This window comes from Neofelis nebulosa, chromosome 14 (assembly GCF_028018385.1).
Source record: "Neofelis nebulosa isolate mNeoNeb1 chromosome 14, mNeoNeb1.pri, whole genome shotgun sequence".
In the NCBI taxonomy this organism is placed as follows: domain Eukaryota; kingdom Metazoa; phylum Chordata; class Mammalia; order Carnivora; family Felidae; genus Neofelis; species Neofelis nebulosa.
Genome location: NC_080795.1, coordinates 11,397,686 through 11,416,377, shown reverse-complemented (window position 1 = coordinate 11,416,377; position 18,692 = coordinate 11,397,686). Strand labels below are relative to the sequence as shown.

The following is an 18,692-nucleotide window of genomic DNA, read 5'->3' as shown; positions in this document are numbered from 1 at the left end:
TGTTGAGTGGTTTGTTGCACAGCAGTAGCTAAACAAAACAGGGTTCTTTTACCATAGCTGTAGATCCCTTTATCTTAAATAGATCAGTATTAAATATTCAAAGGAAATGATATCTAGTTTCAGGGGATAGCTTACTGAGTAGTACTTATCCAAAGTCCCTTAAGCCCATTTTTTAAAAACCTCTCTCCATACTTGAATGGTATTATACTGCCATCTGGCGGCAAAGACTAACTGTTCTGGCTGTTTTATGGAATCTGGGGCATTTAGCCAGTTCAAATATGAAAATGCACACAGAAGCGCAGAGAACTCAGGGAACCAAAGCGAACAAGGAGGAACTTTTTGTGCGGTAAACGTGCCGGGAACGACCTGAGTGCATGCCCAGGGCAGGAACGCTGTGGCCAGCTCACGGCTCTTAGTTCCTGATCTCTCCAGAACTGCTGTGGACTGCGGGCAAATGTGGTGCCACGGCAAGCAGGCTGCTGCCTTTCACCACTTTTCTCCTAGGCTAGGAGAGAGAAGGGGGTGGTACTCGGAGGTGAAAATGTACTTCCTGCTTCCTTCTTCGTCATGTGAGCATGAAGTGAAATGGCCCTCAGCACTCTCGGGGATTTGCTAAACCTTTTTGATGTGGGCAGAGACTGCCCTGAGTGGGGTGGAAAGTGGGTAGGCGGTGGAAAATGAGAGAGTGTTCAGGTGCTGCCTTCCTTTGATATTACCATGCCTGCTTTGCAGTCATCAGCAGGAACCCGGACTATCAGGAAGCAAAGCAAAGAAAGGCTGCCTGCTGAATGACTCAGCAAGCATGACCACCTGGCTCAGCCTTCCTCGCTCCGCCATGGGCTCTCTCCCCTTGGAACTGAGCTGCTTTAGGTTTGGGTCTAGGGTTCTGTCATTAGGAATGCCCTTTCTTTTCAAGGTAGACAGAAGGGGCAACTCAAATACTTCCGGGGCTTGAAAAACATATACTGTGTAAGAACCACAAATGTCTTTCTGGAGTTCATTATTTTTTTGTCAAAGAGCGACAATAATTATGTTTTTGTTGTGAATTTCCCACCAAGAGACGTCAGCACAACGCCTATTCTCATAAGTAGTGGGTGTTCATTTGTGTGCATGCTAATTCTAGAAAAGAAAAAAAAAACCCACCTTCTTCCAAGTAAAATGGTTTTATCTGAACTTACAATGTTGAAGGAAACAGTACTTACATTATCTTTTCAAGTTGAAGTAAATTCCTCTTAACATAATATATATTACAATAATAGCATCTAGTTAAGATTTCATTATGACATTGCAGTTCGCTATAATACACAATCCCTGCCATGTTTTTATAAAACATTACTCGGTATGAAATATTCACATTAACTACAATTGCTGAAATGACTGATGTTTAAATCTAGCGACAGTTTCCATCATTATTAAACTTCATTATAAAATAAAGTATGTGGGTGGAATTGTGGCTTGATGCTTTTGTAATTTGCTCTCTACCTTTTCAACGTACTTTTCAGTTACATCAACTGAATCATTTCATCTTATAGACGTAACGATGAAGGAAAAGAACAAAAACATGGCCATTAACGGAAGCAGTGCAAATGTGCATAGTTAATGGAAACCATTTTGACATTTTGTATTTGATTCCATGGTGTACCTACTCAAACAATTTCAATGGCATATTAGAACAAAATGCTACATTGTGCTCTTCGCTAAGAATGCAAGTAATAGACTTCAAAAATTACCTTTTCACTGAAAGTATTATCTGCTGGAAATGAAGAAATGTTTTACATTATGAGAGGCTGATAGCAGCCAGAGGAAGCAGTGGGCTTGCATGGTAGCTCAGGCAGGGGAGGGATTTGACTCTTTACTCTCCAAAATGCACTCTTTCATTTGAGAAAGCACAACAAAAATAATCTTCAAATTCGTGGGTTCTGATTTTTTACATCTGTCGACTGCACTGTTACTAATCCAAGTAAAGGCTTGTGCCGGTTAAGATAGAACCCGGATCTCTACTTGCTAAGGCACGATCACTGCTTTTGAATATGTTGATTTTGATTCTGAGACACACACTTGCTTTGTAAAAATAAATAGGAAGTTTAAAAATATCTGGCCGTAGGAAAAGTAGCTACTTGGCCTCCCGTTGTGCATACCAATAGGCAGCTTTTATTTATTGGGAACAAATATAAGTCCTATGGATTTTATTAAAGATGTGACTTATTAGGAGTATTTTGATGCAGGACAAGAGCGAAGGTTCTGACATGTTGAGGGAGCAGCCCCAATTGTGGAAAGTGTTTACGCACTCTGTATCTTTCATCAAAGAACTTTCACATAGGAATATCTTATCTGATTTTCTAAACAACTTTGTGAAACAAGCATTATTTCCTCCCATTTTTCTCATCTGAAAACGAACTTGGAGAAAAGAGGTGGTTTGCTCAAGTTCACGCGACTAATAAGAGACCTAACCGGGAAATGAACTTGCCTCTTGAATCAGAGGAAAACGTGGAGGTAGGGAGAAGAAAAGAGGAAACAAATCAGTGCTACCAGACCAAGCGTAAGAAGGCTTTTAATTGGGGCTGGGCAGGTTTTAACTCTGCATGTTGACACTGATTCGAGAGTAGAAGGAAGACTGGTTGAAGAGATGTCAGTGATAAAACCTGAAGATGGTTTTGTTTTCAGCAATATGAATAGTATCGATAGTGACTTGATATCTGACAGTAGGTTCCAGCAGAAAGAAATATCAAAGTCTGACTTCCTGTATCCCTCCCCCTCCCATGCGGCTCACTGCACTGATATGATAACACACACCGTCCATCGTTGGCAAAAGCCCGACGCTGACCTCAGTGAATCTCTGCCCTGGTGCCTTGGCAATTTGATGGGAAAGGGGGAGGCAGAATCTGGGTCCGAGCTACATGGAAACCCAAAGACCTACTTCCATAACAGATATGCTTTGAGGAGAGAAGGCAAAAGAGAGGAAGCCTGTTGCAACAACCTTTTCACTACCTTCTATTCTCTTTGTATATTTTTGCAAGGCAGCTCGTAACCCAAGTTTCTAGCTCTTGGTCCACTGCAGGCACCAAATGAACACCAACAATTTGGAATGTCTCACGTTCCCGCTGTTCAAGATCGGGCCTTCGATGAAAATTTACCCTCCTCATTGCTTGTCCAGTAGTTAGAGATTGGATGGAAACCTTTCCTTATGGAGAGGCTAAGAGTCCTGAACACCCAAAATATCGACTTCTGTGTTATCTCAGAGAAGAAAAATGATAAATGTCTACAAATCCCCACGTTGCCAAAAAACATTTTAATGTGAAAACAGAAACTGGTCAATTCACCGGTTTTGCTGGTCTTAGACATCAACTGATGAACTAAGAGCATTGGCTTACTTGAAATTCTAAATCTTATTGTCCTGGCCAATTCCTAAGACAATCGAAACAATTGTGTGTGTATGTTTTGTGGGAAGAGATGTATAACGTGAAAACTCTTTCTTTGAAACTAGCTTCTTCCTTGGGGCGCCTGGGTGGCTCAGTCGGGTAAGTGTCCGACTTCGGCTCAGGTCATGATCTCACGATCCGTGAGTTGGAGCCCCGCGTCGGGCTCTGTGCTGACAGCTCAGAGCCTGGAGCCTGTTTCAGATTCTGTGTCTCCCTCTCTCTCTGCCCCTCCCCTGTTCATGCTCTGTCTCTCTCTGTCTCAAAAATAAATAAACGTGAAAAAAAAAATTTAAAAAAACCTAGCTTCTTCCTTAGCATGGACAACTTACTTTTCTAGAGAAGTCAGAGGGCCACTTCATGTTGGAAGAAGGTGTATGCTAATAAGCATGACTGTGCTGAGTATACAGCCCCCAGTGATAGTCCTTTCTTTTTTTCAACGTTTTTTTAAATTTATTTTTGGGACAGAGAGAGACAGAGCATGAACGGGGAAGGGGCAGAGAGAGAGGGAGACACAGAATCGGAAACAGGCTCCAGGCTCCGAGCCGTCAGCCCAGAGCCGGACGCGGGGCTCGAACTCACGGACCGCGAGATCGTGACCTGGCTGAAGTCGGACGCTTAACCGACTGCGCCACCCAGGCGCCCCGTTAGTCCTTTCTTAAGTATCTCCATTTGAGATTAAATATGTCAACAACTAGTGCATTTCTCATGGTTTAGAAGGCACAGTGTTGTTTCCTCAGCTGTAATTCATCTTTGCAGCTTCCATTTTTTTTTTTTTTTTTTTTTTTTTTCAGCTTCCATTTTTAAGGTGGGCATTTTTTTCAGTTCCAAAGTAAAGTTCACATCTCCAGGGAGGGCAGGCTCTAGTTTCCCTATGAAGAAGCAATTGTGACATTTTCTGGTTGAGGAATTTCTAAAGACCAACTTCCATATAAGAGCGTCTGCTATAAGCTGAATTGCTAGTTCTCGTGGGCAAGCAGGGGACTCATCATCAGCCATTTGGCTATGTGGTTTGTCACAGAAGAATTGTGGGATGTGGCGACTAAGCCAGGGCAGTGCAGTGGTTCTGTCCAGGGAGCAAGAACACAGCAAGTTACAAAGGATCGGGAGAATTGTGAGAGATGTCACATGGGTATGTTGGGGTGGGGGATGGAAAGTCTGTGCTCACGGTGGTGTTCAGAAGCTCAGTCCCAAGCACATTTGATAGCAGACAAGGAGGCACATACTTAGTAAGGGTGGGGGTTGGGGCTTTGGGAATGCTCAGGAGCTCGGCTCTTACTGGCTCACAGCCCGAAAAATACTAGGTCTCAGGCCCTGGTGGGGTTGGACTGATGGACTTTCTCAGACTAATAGATTATGGGGAGTCAACACAGTTCATCTTTTGGCAAAATGTGAACCATGGAAACATACAAGGCTGATATGCTCCTATACTTACACATTAAAGGTTAGGGAGTTGGTTGGGACAGATTTCTGGCAGCATTTTGACTTGATGGGGGACTGCTTACAAGGACAACTGCAGGGTTTTTAGAGAGTTCTCTTTTGGAACAATTCAGGTGCTGGACTGATTCAGATGCCTGGACCTCAGGTGCCCCAAGTGCAGGGAACAAGTTTTGCTGATTATTGGGAGGAGGGGGACACATATGGCCTGCCTGATGCCAGGTAGACAGGTGCGTAGGCAGAGACAAGTGACCTATTTAAGCATATGCTTCTTTGTGGAAGCTGACGGTAATAATTCTCACGATAGTTGCTATTCAATAAACATGTACACAGGTTTTGGTTGTTCACATTAAGGTATTTATGAGAAGAATGTGTACCGTGGTGCATTTGCAACTTACATTTGGACCATGACCTATTCAGAAATGGAAGTGTTTTCTAAAATGAGAAAAGGCATTTTTCTTGAGAGAAACGAGAAAAGAAAATACACTCTAGAAAAATCTGCCAGTGAATTTCAGAGATATCTGTCGAAAACTGTATAGTTTTCATCAAACAGGACTTTATAAACTGTTGTCACTTAAACCAATAAGCCGGGTCTTAAACTCTAGGCGTGTGCACTGGAAACTACATACAATGAAGAAACAACTGCAAAAAGGATGATCACGTGACGTGTGAGGAAAGACAGACAATGATGCCAGGTGGTGCCTCGGAGCATAATAACGAGAACAGTATGTCAAAGCACAGCAATCAATACCAAAGAAAAATCAACACATATTCAGTATCTTCCTTACAGTGCTAAGCTGATTATCCACTTCACGTAATTGAGGCAGTGAGATGAATGTGTTCAGCAGCCTTTATTTTTCTGGTTTAGAATGCAGAGCTAGGTATAAAGGTTAACTGGTATCTTATATTGCTCACGATTCCTTACCTCAGTCATAGATTTCCAAGGAGAGACATGCCTTTTCCAAAGAAAGACTGAGTAATGCTACCTACGTGGTTTCCATCATTTTAAGCCGTGCTATCAATGTAAAGTCCTGTAAAAAGAGTAATTTATGATGTTTTCAATTGCATGCACATATACATAAATACATGTATACAAGCATGAAAGCATATAGACAAGCTTATGTACGTACACTAACACACACCACTTGTATCACTTGAAGGCTTCAGGTGCACGAACGTCAAATGCATGAACTGCAAACAGACCCTTTTAGAACAGACTCTCCCGTTTTACGTCTCCACCTCTAAAGAGGAAGTTCAGTCTGTCTGAATGGGAGACTTGCACTCTTGGGCTTGGATAACCCCACACTGAGGAACTTTTCCAGGTCTCCATGGGGAATTAGGGAATGCTTGTTCCCCTTAAGCCCTTCAAGACGATATGTCCGTCTTTACTGGCAAAACATTCTGTTACTTTATCACTCTGTTTCATCATTTTTAAAGGTTAAAATCTCTAATGTGTTAGCTTACAAGCTTTGTTGTTTTCTGCCTTCTGGGGAAGTACCCTTCATGAAGGAATATCATGGTAACATGATTGTCTCAACTTCCTGTTCACAAACCTAAAGTTCTTAGTTCCTTTAACATCTCCTAGATAATCCCTTAGAATCCTTCTTTTTCAGGATTTTAATCTGAATCTTCTCTAAGCCTACATACGTCTCCAAGTCTCCATATTTTAGCACTCTACTCCTCCTTCAAGGGCCAAGTTCAGTTAAACTTCCTCAATAGACCACTACCCTGAGAATGACCAATATCTCATTCTTTTGAACTCCTCATAATATTCTTCTTTAGCGCATGTCAAGAGCAGTGTGGAGGTTAATAGCATAGCCTCCAGAGTCAACAGATCTCAGTTTGAATCCTAGTTTTGTCATTCCCTTTGGACAAGTTGACTAACACGTCTAAGCTGCATGTCTTCCCTTTGTGCAGATGAAGCATTCAAGCATTCCATACAAATTAGCTTTCAGTATCTCATTTCTGGATTGCACAGAGTTCCTTATGTATAAATGCTTTATGCAGTGGGTGTCTACAAGCAGACCCCCAACTGTGCATGTTATGGGATCAGACACACTACCAGGCTTATTTAGAGGGATGTGGGATCAGCAACTCAAGCACTGATTCTTATGAGGATTCTAGGGGATTCAAGGCAAGGAATATACCGATGGGTGGTGAAAGTCAAGGAGGCGATTTTTAAGTATGCTTTCTCTCAAATGATCCTTCAGTCCAGACCCCCAAGGTTTCTACCTAAGACGTGGGATAAATGAGTTCCATTTAATAGCTTATAAAAATAATAGGAGTGTGTCAAGAAAATCTCTAAAATATACTGAAGGCAAATGTCAACATGATTTTGTGCCTCAGGCTGCAGACTGTGATGTTATTGGGCCGAGAATATTTTTCCGTCTATTTTAGTAAAGTGACTCTTGAAGCATTCACAGCACAAGTAGCACAAAGAGGACTCTCTATGGCAGATAGTTGGCCACAAGAAGAGGGGAAAGCCACAGTCATCTCTGGGATCCAAGGACCTTGGGTGCTGGACCTCACTGTGTATGCTGTGGTGTCAGAAAACAGTAGAGGATTGCATGAAACTCACAGGGTGTGCATGAAAAGTAAACCACAGGAGTATCCAGAAAAGTATCCAGGAGAACTAGATGTTCCGGCACACTTTTGATACCATAGCAGAACCTGAGGATTTTCTTAATTACTCAGATGAGCTTAAGATAGAGTGGGATTTCCATGTTCTGCAGAAGGATGTTCATCTGGAAAAGGACAACATCATTTTTATTATTTATTAAGCACGCCTTCACTGCAGGGGATACATCTTTATTAAGAAGTCTGGATTGTTACAGCAGACCATCAGAGGAAATAGATCAGGGGCTGAACATTGAAAGCATGAAGATTAAATTAATCTAAAATAATACCGGATCCAGCATATTCGAACTCTATCAGTTGTGCGGAGGAAAATCGCCCTTGTTCAATCAAACTTGAAGGAACATTCACAAGATGTTAATGAAGTCCCTAGAAGGTGAAAAACATTGGGAGCATTTCACTCTTTTAGTGAACTGATTGAGAAAGGTGGTAGGGAGGAATAAAATTAAGGTAGATGTGACTTGAGACAAAGAGTACAAAAAAATGCAGACTCTAGAAGACCCCGGAAGGATTTACCTGGGCATGTGGTTCTAATACTCAGTAAATCATACGTCAGCCACAGGGCAAGAAAAACAGAATGCCAAAAAGTATTATGAAAAGCTGGTATCGGGGCGCCTGGGTGGCGCAGTCGGTTAAGCGTCCGACTTCAGCCAGGTCACGATCTCACGGTCCGTGAGTTCGAGCCCCGCGTCAGGCTCTGGGCTGATGGCTCAGAGCCTGGAGCCTGTTTCAGATTCTGTGTCTCCCTCTCTCTCTGTCCCTCCCCCGTTCATGCTCTGTCTCTCTCTGTCCCAAAAATAAATAAACGTTGAAAAAAAAAATTAAAAAAAAAAAAAAAAAAGAAAAGCTGGTATGAAATGTAAATTGGTACCCACTGATTTTGATACAATTTCTTTGTCCTGGAAATCTTAATTCCACTTGGTGAATATATTTTAAGAAAAGAAGTCAAAAGTGGAAAAGCTAGTGGATACCATTTTTTTTAAGGTTTAGCATCTGGTTTAGAGGATATTAATTAGGGTATAACCACGTTATAGACAGTCACACAATTTTTAAAAATGATGTTTATACATCTGTGCTAATGTAGAAAGTATTGTGTCATCATATTAAGGGAGACAATCCGGAATTTTATTTTATATACATATATATATGTATATAAAACATGTTTTTGGCTATATATATATATACACACACATACATATAATATTTATAAATATATATGAATATATATCAATTTATATGTACACATAAATATATATAAGCTTTTACATAGATGTTATATCTAAATAGACGTTATATATATATATTATATATATATATATAATATATATATAAAACAGCTATGTTATTATATAGCTGAGAAAATCTAGAAAAGTGCATGCCAAAATTAAGAGTGATTGTCTTCAGGTGGTGAGACTATGAATATTTTTTAAATATATTTTCTTTCTTTTTCAACATTGTAAATCATGAGTATGTATTGCAAGTATAATAAAAATGAAATAAAAGTATTTACATTTCAAAAAATATATACTGCCAAATTACCCTATCAGATAGTTGTATCTATTTCATCCCTGCCTGTGAAAGAGTCCACTTCCCACACCCTCAGTAGTCAGGATAGTATTGTACCCATTTTTGTGTTCCTTCCATAGCCAACGACAGTGCCCGCCATCTTGTTGCATGAATGCTTACCCTAAGGTATTTTCTGCAATCAGTGGCTTTCTCTTCACTCCTACAGCCCCCCTACTTGTATTCCTTGACCACATTTCTGCGATGGCCTGTAATATCCTTACAACTTGTTTCCTTTCCTCCTCCTACTTGGGCGACTTTCAGTTTCTTAATTTTTTTAAGAAATAAGAAAAAAAAATGATTAAAAAATGCTTGAAAGACATTAGAAAGAAGAGCAAGGAGATTCAACTTATTTCCCTATGAAACAGTATCACGCGGTGCCATGCAGACACCCCTTCTGGGAAAGCTGTTAAAGATTGCAAATGAAAGGGAAAGAAAATGAATCATTTCCATGCCTATGGGACAGGAAAGAAGTTAAAGATAAGTAAAAGATGGTCTCTGAAAAAAAGAAATAAAGTAAATCAAGATTAAAAACTGTGCTCCCCCCCTCCCCCTTCTTCACAGAATCCACTCGCGGTTCCTTTATCCTGCTATAATGTGGCACAGGCACTCTGGATGCTATGAGATGGGAGACAAGAATATGAACAATGAGCTGAATTTTTTCTTGCCTCCTCTAAAATTGGTCTTCAGCAAAGTGAAAAGGAAGGTTTGATTGCTACATGTATCTCTCCAGAATTCAAACCAAGACTTAACTTGTCTCTAACAAAACTAACCTGAAATGAAATAAATCACAGCTTACAGAAGACAGTTTTGCTCCTCCTTAAAAAAAAAAAAAAAATGTTATAATCTAGTTCATTGAGGTTTGAGGTGCACTAGGTTGAGCATTAATTGTGAACAGGTAACAAATGCTAGGAACTTAAATATTCCGAAATTTTAGCCCCCATCCCCTCCCTATGTTGCGTGGAATCCGAGAGTAGGAAAGACTACAGAGTTTGCTTTGGATACTTTGGTGTGGTTGCTATGACAACAAAACTTTAGGGCATTGTTGTCTACATGGAATAGCAAAATGACAGATGGCCCATTATGAAACTGTACATATTTGGAGATGAAAAGAAAATACATCACTCTCAAGTCCATTCATTGTGCTGTTGCAAAAATGTTGGGGTATGATCACTGAGGGGAGTGAGAATAGGTGACCAGAAAGGAAAGGTTAAAATAACGCTTTATTCATCTAGAAACCATGTCAGCTGACTTGAAGATTGCTTGTAGGGCGTTGCCTCTCCCTGTCCATACAGAGAAGTCTACCTTTCAGGTATTTATTTGGCACCACTCAGTGCAACTTTGAAACTTCCTATATTATGACTACAGTTAGGAGGCCAAAATAAAACAGGGTAAAGACAACGGGGGAGGGGGGAAAACTCTCATGTAATTACCACTGGGTAAGTGTGGGTTCCTTCCCCATCCTTGGGTGCTCTTGACAGGGTGTTGGGTGATGTCGAGGATCAAATGGCCAGAAAGGTTGGGTATTTTTTCTTGCAGTTTTGTATAAGCTACAACCTCCTGGGATTACCGGTCCAACTGAATAATATCAAATTTCAAACACATGATGTGAAGTTCTGAGCTAGGTCCTGAAAATCGTCATCGCAGATTCAGGAGATAAGTTTAGGAACTTATTGTAAAAAGCTTAGTGGTTTTGGCTGGTCGACTCAGTAGGGGTAAACGCTGTGACGTATCTGCCAATTGGTACTGAATATTACCAAGAGGTTGATGCCCTAGTCAAGGAAAGTGATAGTCTTCTGACTCAGTGATCATTTTTCAGGATGTCTATACCTGCAGGTCCACTTACCATCTATTTATCTCTTAGTCCACACTCACCTATGTGTAACTGGCTGAAAATCTCTGATAATGAGTGGATCTTAAGTGAGGCCATAGGCCACATGTTAATGGAACCAGACAAATTTGACCTGTTTTCAAATACAAAGGATGATGATGATGAAGCAGGGGATTGTCTGTTGTCCCAAGGGAGATCTTCCAGAAGAAATGTCTCAGCTTAATGTTTTGAAAACTTTCTGACAGCTTTCTCAAGATAGCATGCCGCCTTAAAAGGTAGTGAATTCCCTTGTATTAGAAGTTATCAAGCATCCGTGTGTGTGGCCTCAGGGCATGCATGTATGTGGTCAGAAGGACTTAATTATCAGGCTGGAGCCTTGGCTACATGGTTTCAAGTCCTCTCCCAGCGTTGACATCCACTATTCTATGGTCCCTGAGCTGGGCCTACTGTGCTCATCAAACTCCTGAACCATGAAAGCTCTACATTCTTGACGCCCAGACACTTCTAGGCAGGGTCCACAAATCATTCACAAGATTGGATAGTGTAGTTGAGAATGAGGATGTAAGGACAAGGCCAGCATGAGTAGATTTATTCTTTTTGATGGCTCTTTGGCATATTTTTAACCTTGGCCTCTAAGGATATAAAGTCAATACATTAACCCTGATGACACTACCTCTTTACAAAGATTCTTATTTAAGTAATAGAAACATAAGGCTTGTCAAACCGAGGAAATGAGTCCATTTCGCCCTTCTAAGAGCTCCTGCAGTAAATCAAAACATATTATGTTGAATAACGCTTTCTCATATTTTAATAGCATAACGTTTATCGAGAAATAGGTTTGCTGCTTAGAATTTTTGTTGAGTGTCATAAAATGTTATTAAAAAATCTTTAATCTTGGGAGATAGGAGTATGTGTATTGCTAATACACACACACACACAAATGTGTAAGTACTATTCATTTTTCGCATGTTGGCATGTTGTAAAATTCTGTTTTCTTTTCATTCCTAGATGTTGTAAATAAACTGGATTCGTACAGTAGGTTTTTGTCAGACTCCCAGAAAGACAATTTTATTTTATAGCATATCCTAGAGTGACAGCCAGAAACTGTTCTGCACCACCTCAGTACAAACAAAATTAGCTTTTCACAATATTTTTGCAGATGTTAAAGGTCATTAATAGAATGAAACCAGATGACTAAAGCAATACATTTGGAATGATTGGGTTTTATTTTTCTGCCTCGCTTAAAGACACAGAGTCCCATTCTCTCTCTTACTTGGCTGCATTTCATCTTTTCTTTTTTTTTCTTCAGTTATTTAATGGTTTCCAAAATCATAAAAGTGAAAGTGGTAGGATATGTATTTCTTGGCTTATATCACCTTCCTTGTTTGACAGAGTTGGAATTTTATACGGATGAAAATAGTATTAACTGTTCAAAAAACCACACTGTTGAACAATTGCCCTAGCTTTCTGTTTTTACTGAGGTCAAATTTTTGTTATGAGTCACTTGAAAGCCTCTTTCCAATTAAAAAGAGGAGAACAGATAATTAACTGTAAGAAATGCTACTAGATTCCTCTTTGGGAAAAGAAGGGAGAAAGCTCTTTTTTAAAGTGCCCGTGACTCAGATTAAGCCGTGCTGTGTGCTTCGCCAGGACAGCCCTGGAGGGCACGCTGGCTCCCTAGACTTTTGTTTGTAACGTCTGGGCGGCGAGGAAGCAGCTACAGTTAGTTAATACCTACAAGTGGACATGATTATGATAGCAATATTTACAGATCAGTTTGAAATTCATGTACTTCTGGCATGATCCTGCTTTTAGTATTCAGTAAAGGATAAGTTGGCAAAAATTCTCTTTATGTAGGTTAAAACAAAACAAAACACAATTCACTTTTTTTTTTTTTTTTTTTTTTTTTTTTTTTAGTGAAAATGAGGTAGCAACAAGAACCTCGCCCCGTCTTCCCAGATTTCCTTGTGGATGTGTGGTGCATGTTGAAGGAGCTAACGTGTTGCCATCTCATCAGGAACAGAGTAGCCTCACCCCCACCTCTGGCCCTCCCCACCCTGGCCCGATACAGCAAGCTACAGAAAAGCTAAATTTTCTGAAGTTCCTTAAGAAAGTGGGAGGAGATAGGACTTAAACACAACCGGATGGGTTGGACTGCGCTGTGGCAGGACCCCTTTTCCCACTGAACCAGAGGGAAAGCAGAAGTGTCAGTAGGCAGCTTAGTAGGTGGGAATATGAGGGCGTCTGAGACCGGAGCCTGACGGCTCAGCTCGATCACAGCACCGGCTTCATTTTCTCCCTACTGTCTCCCTGGACAGTTTCCTCCACTATTTAACCCGTTAGTCATGACACAGATAGATAGTCATGAAAATCATATTGTGTATTTTTTTGAGCCAGTGTAAAGGAGAAGCGTCATCCTTTCCCCCTCCCCCACCGAGGCTAGCAGAGTAGTGGTGAAAGAAAAATAAATTTCTGGGGAACGGAGCTGAGCTGCGTGGTCTGTCCGTCCCTTCCTGTCTGAGGTATGTCTGGTAGACTGTAACCACTGGAGATGCTGTTGTTGAATTTTGTGAACATTTAGAAATGTAAAAATAATTTATTCTTATTTTGAAATGTGTATGATATGAAATAAAGATCTATTTTTGTAATGTTTCGTAGGAAAACCAGTTGTCCCATTTATTGAAAAAATACTCCCCACTTATTTCAATGTTATCACATTCCAAGTTCATGTATGCACAAGAAATTGTTTTTGATCTTCACGGACATTTCCCTTAACTAGTACTGTCTATTATTACTATAACTCTGTAATATATTTTGATTCCTGGTATTCTTGTTATATTTCAAAATTATATTGGTTTTTCTTATGCCTTTATTCTTCCTTACAATAATAGATTTAGTATTTCAAATTCTGTAAAATCTTATTGGCATTTTGATTATAAATGAATTGATAGAAGAAAGTGGGGAAATTAAACATCTTCAAGATAATGGACTTGTCTACCCAAATTTTTCCAAGTCTATTCCAATTCAATAGGGTTTGCCTATATGTCTATTACAAATGCTTGGGGCGCCTCGGTGGCGCAGTCGGTTGAGGGTCCGGCTTCGGCTCAGGTCATGATCTCGTGGTCTGTGAGTTTGAGCCCTGCGTGGGGCTCTGTGCTGATGGCTCAGAGCCTGGAGCCTGCTTCGGATTCTGTGTCTCCCTCTCTCTCTGCCCCTAACCCACTCGCATTGTCTCTGTCTCTCTCAAAAATAAATAAACACTAAAAAAAGTGTTGCTACCACTACCACACAAATTGAGCCACATATCATTTTGAGTAGTTTGCATGTATTATTTCATTTAATCTTCATATGAACCCTCTGAGAAAAGTGCCAATTATTGTTCCCATTTTCCAAATGAGAAAAATCAGTCTGGAGAGATTGAGTCATTTGACCAAAGTCATGAGGCTACTTATTGAAGGAGATGAATTGAAACCAAACTGATCTGACTCCATGGGTTCTACTCATTATGTAAAGGTAATTTCTGGCTTTCTTGGTGCTCTGTAGATTATATTGCTATTTATTTTATTTTTAAAAAAATAAACTCTTTTTTAAAAGTTTATTTTTATTTATTTTGAGAGAGAGAGAGAGAGAGAGAGAGAGAGAGTGTGTGTGTGTGTGTGTGTGTGTATGTGTGTGTGAGCAAGCATGGGAGGGGCAGAGAGAGAGAGAAAGGGAGAGAGAGAATCCCAAGAAGGCTCTGCCCTGTCGGCACAGAGCCCAATGCGGGGCTCAATCTAATGAACCATGAGATCACAACCTGAGCCGGAATCAAGAGTCAGATGCTTAACCAACTGAACCACCCAGGAGCCCCTATATTGCTATTTTGAATGAAATATTGTTATTATATTTTTATTTGGATATAGCTGGCATATAGAAATGTTATTAATTTGTGTACATTTGTTTGCCTCTAGCAATCTTTCTGGACTCCTAGACTAATTTTAAAAATTGCCTGCAGATTCTTCTGGGCTTTTGCACAAACACATTGTATGTGAGTAAAGATAGTGTTGGCTTTTCCTTCACAATTTTTCTACTTCTTTATTTTTTATTCTATTTTATTACAATGGCTGGTACCTCTGGTGCAATGTTGAATATTAGGAGTACCAGTGGATATCCTGGTCCTATGCCTGACTTTAATATATCTGCTTCAAAACTTTTCCCATTAAGCATGATGCCAGATATAAGATGAATCCTCTTTTTTGGCTATTGAAGTTCCCTTCTAAAATATGTTTCCTAAGATTTTTTATCATGAATTAAATTTATTGAATGACTTTCAATTCAATGACTTTCCCCACTTTCCATATGGTAATATGACAATTAACACAAATAAATCACCAAATGTTAAACCGTTCTTGAATTCCTGGGATACTTGCTACTTTGTTGCAACATCTTAGGTTTTGAAACACTGCTGGATGGGGTTCATAAAATTCTTTTTTTCTTCTTCTATTCCTTTCCTCTATTTCCATTCTCTGGAACATTTTGTGTAAGTTAAGAATTTTGGATTACTCTCAGATTTAGTAAAAAAAAAAATACTTAGCATTGTGACTGTCTTGGAGAGAGAGTTTTCTTTAATGCTTATTCAGCTATTTGCAGGTTTTATTTATTTATTTATTTATTTATTTATTTATTTATTTTGACTATGTCTAGATTTTCAAAAATTTAATTTCTAAGAAAATTGTCCATTTTAGCTGGGTTTCTATTTACTGACATGTTATCCACTATTAGTCCAGACTATTCCCCTTTGAGTAAAAGTATTAAGTCTGTTAATAGTCTTAACAATTCCTATTGTTATTATTTTCATGAATGAGTCTTCCCAGAAGTTTGTCTGTTTTATTTTATCAAATATTGACCTATCTGTTACGCTGCTGATATCCACTGTTTTGTGTACATATGTGTGCATGTTTGTATGTTTTCTATTTCATCAAAGTTTTCTTTAATCTATGCTTACTTCTTTCTTTTTCTTTGAGTTTGTTTCACTGTTATTTTCTACTTCCTTGAGTTGACTGTTTAACTCATATATTTTTAATTATTATTATATTCTAATACAGGAGTTTAAAATAGAAATTTACTTCTAAATATTTCTATATTCATATTACATAAGTTTACTATGTATTTTTGTGTTCTAATAATTACATACTTTTTGTTACTAATGAATTATTTCGAAGTTTTAAAAAATTTTTCATACAGTTTTTTTTGGAAGAGTGGGAAAGGTGCAATTCAGGATCTTATTCCCAGTTTTACTGCATTATGGTTAGAGACAGTGTATATGATATCAACTTTACGATGGCTGAGTGCATATGGTATTAATTTTTTGGAACTGATCTATTTCTGGATCTATTTTCTTGTTAAAGTTGTTATTCAAATCTCTGTCAATGTTGTCTTCTTGATGTATTGGTTTGAAAATTACGCTTAAACTTTCCGAGTATCACTATGGTATAAATTTCTTCTTGTGATTCTTTTATTTTTTGTTCTACTTATCATGAGGTATGTTGTAAATTATAGTCAAATTCATAATCGTTATATATTTTTGGTGAACTTTCTTTTTCTCAACATGAAGTGCTCCTTCTGCCCCTTTTTCTTGCTTTTTTGCTTAAATTTTGTTTTGTCAACCTAGACTTTCTTCAGGTGATTATCTGCCTTTATTTTAACTTTTTCTGTGTCATTTTATTTTTGTGGAACTCTAATAAACATTATATTTTGATAGGTGAATTTAACCCTTTTATATTTATTTCTATTAATATATTTGGACTTATTTTTGCCATTTTATTTTGTGTTTTCCACTCACTATGCTTTTTTAAGGGTTATTTTTTTACCCTTTTCTCGTTCTAAAGAATTGATTGAACAAATTTTCAGCTATAAAGTGAATAAGGTTTGAGGATCTAATGTAAAACACGATGACTATAGTTGATAATAATGTATTGTATAATTAAAATTTGCTAAGAGAGTAGAGCTTAAATGTTCTCACTAAAAAGAAATGATAAATATGTGAAGTGCTGGATGTGTTAATTAACTAGTGAGAATCTGGTCATTAAAAAACAAAAAGCCCTGGGGCACTTGGGTGGTTCAGTCAGTTAAGCATCCAACTTCGGCTCAGGTCATGATCTCACATTTCGTGAGTTTGAGCTCCGTGTGGGCTCTGTGCTCACAGCTCAGAGCCTGGAGCCTGCTTCCAATTCTGTGTCTCCCTCTCTCTCTGCCCCCTCCCCTGCTCAAGCTCTGTCTCTTTCTATCAAAAATAAATAAACATTAAAAAAAAAAGTCCTGATCGAATTTTTTCCTTTTTTTCCCTTAGCTTATTGGAAATTACACGTTATATAGCAATTATATCAGTGTAGCAGTTCTCAAATACTTTGGTTTTGGAAACCCTTTACGTTCTTAATATATATTTAGGACTCCAAAGACCTCTTGGTTATGTGGGTTATATCTTTCAATATTTACTATATGCAAAAATGTGAACTACTTATTGGTTAAAAACAAAATTTAACCTACTATATGTTAGCATAAGTAATGGCGTTTTTTGAAAAAATGTATTTTCCTGAGCGAAAACAGTTAGTGAGAAGAGGAGCATTGTTCTACATTTGACACGTCTTTAATATCTGTGTCCAAAGAAGAGAGGTGGATTCTTGGATCTGCTTCCGCACTTATTCTGTTCCGATATGTCGTTTCAGTTGGTGAATATGAATGCCATCAAGCCTCATGCAGATGCGTGCTTGGAAAAAGTTGGACAGTGCAGACGCCCTGAAATGATCCCAGGGACCCTCACAAGTCCTCAGACCACATCTTGAGAGGCACATACGATAGTGTTACTTATACATTTTTAGGATACACACAAAAAATGTATTTCTCCTCTAAGGTTAAAGTCTACCAGAAGTCCTTTCAAACAAAAACTTAACATTAGCAACCTCTTCTTTTCCTTCATCCTGTCATTTCTACATTGGAATTGTCTAAATTTCTTCATATGTTTTCATAGGATATGTTTGCATTTAGAAATAATCAGCAATTTTGCTCATTGCTGCTTCTGAGTTCGTTTTTGAATGCCGAAGACTATCTGCAAGTAGTTTCTTCTGACAAGCTGCCAAGTGGCAAAGCTATTGAGTGCATAATTATGTCTGAAAATATTTTTGTGTTCTGTTGTCTTCTAAATTTCTTTCTTTTTCGCTTATAAAACTAGGTATAGTTACTATTTCATCTGAATGTAAAGCGAACCCATGACAATTTTTAAGATTTCAGACAATGCCAGAAAGAGACAAAATGAAAAATAAAAACTGCCTCCTTGTCCCCTCTGAGATGCCGTATGTCTTTCTGAAGTTTCTAATCTCACGCACCCCTACATGGAGCTCTAAAAGATAATGGGTTCATGCCATATCTAGATATATAGATGCCATATTTATGCCATATTTATGGTTCATGGCATATTTAGATATATATATATATATATATATATATATATATATATCTAAAATGCTTTTATTTTCATATAAAACTATGTTGTAGATATTTTCTATCAATGTATATTGACATGATATAGTAGCATGACAGAGACATGCTTTTCTTGTTTGGCCTTTCTAAATCTTAATAAATATTTGTCAGTTTAGTTATTTACTTAGCAAATAGCAATCTTATACTGAGTGTTGGGCACTGGGATGTAATAGTGAGGAAAAACAGAGACGGTGTCTTCTGTTTGAATCAAATCTTTGAATTCCTATTATATGTCAGGCAACTTTCTAGCTACCTGGGGTATAGCTCCGTTCAAACACCCTAAAGCCTGTAAGGGC

The 18,692-nt window shown here is 38.6% G+C and overlaps 2 long non-coding RNA genes across 3 annotated transcripts; one reads left to right on the top strand and one right to left on the bottom strand.

The window, feature by feature from the left end:
* Positions 1-7,640: 7,640 nt before the first annotated feature.
* Positions 7,641-10,025, bottom strand: LOC131494918 (uncharacterized). Its single transcript, XR_009253643.1, has 3 exons — positions 9,824-10,025; positions 9,174-9,317; positions 7,641-7,856 (listed from the first exon to the last, which is right to left on the bottom strand). It is a non-coding gene; the product is annotated as an uncharacterized LOC131494918 (long non-coding RNA).
* Positions 10,005-18,203, top strand: LOC131494919 (uncharacterized). 2 transcript variants are annotated; one of them, XR_009253645.1, is made up of 4 exons: positions 10,005-10,362; positions 13,279-13,403; positions 14,832-14,908; positions 17,586-18,203. It is a non-coding gene; the product is annotated as an uncharacterized LOC131494919 (long non-coding RNA). The 2 variants fall into 2 exon arrangements; XR_009253644.1 differs by lacking the exon at positions 10,005-10,362 and having other exon boundaries at positions 12,809-13,403.
* The last annotated feature ends 489 nt before the right edge of the window (positions 18,204-18,692 follow it).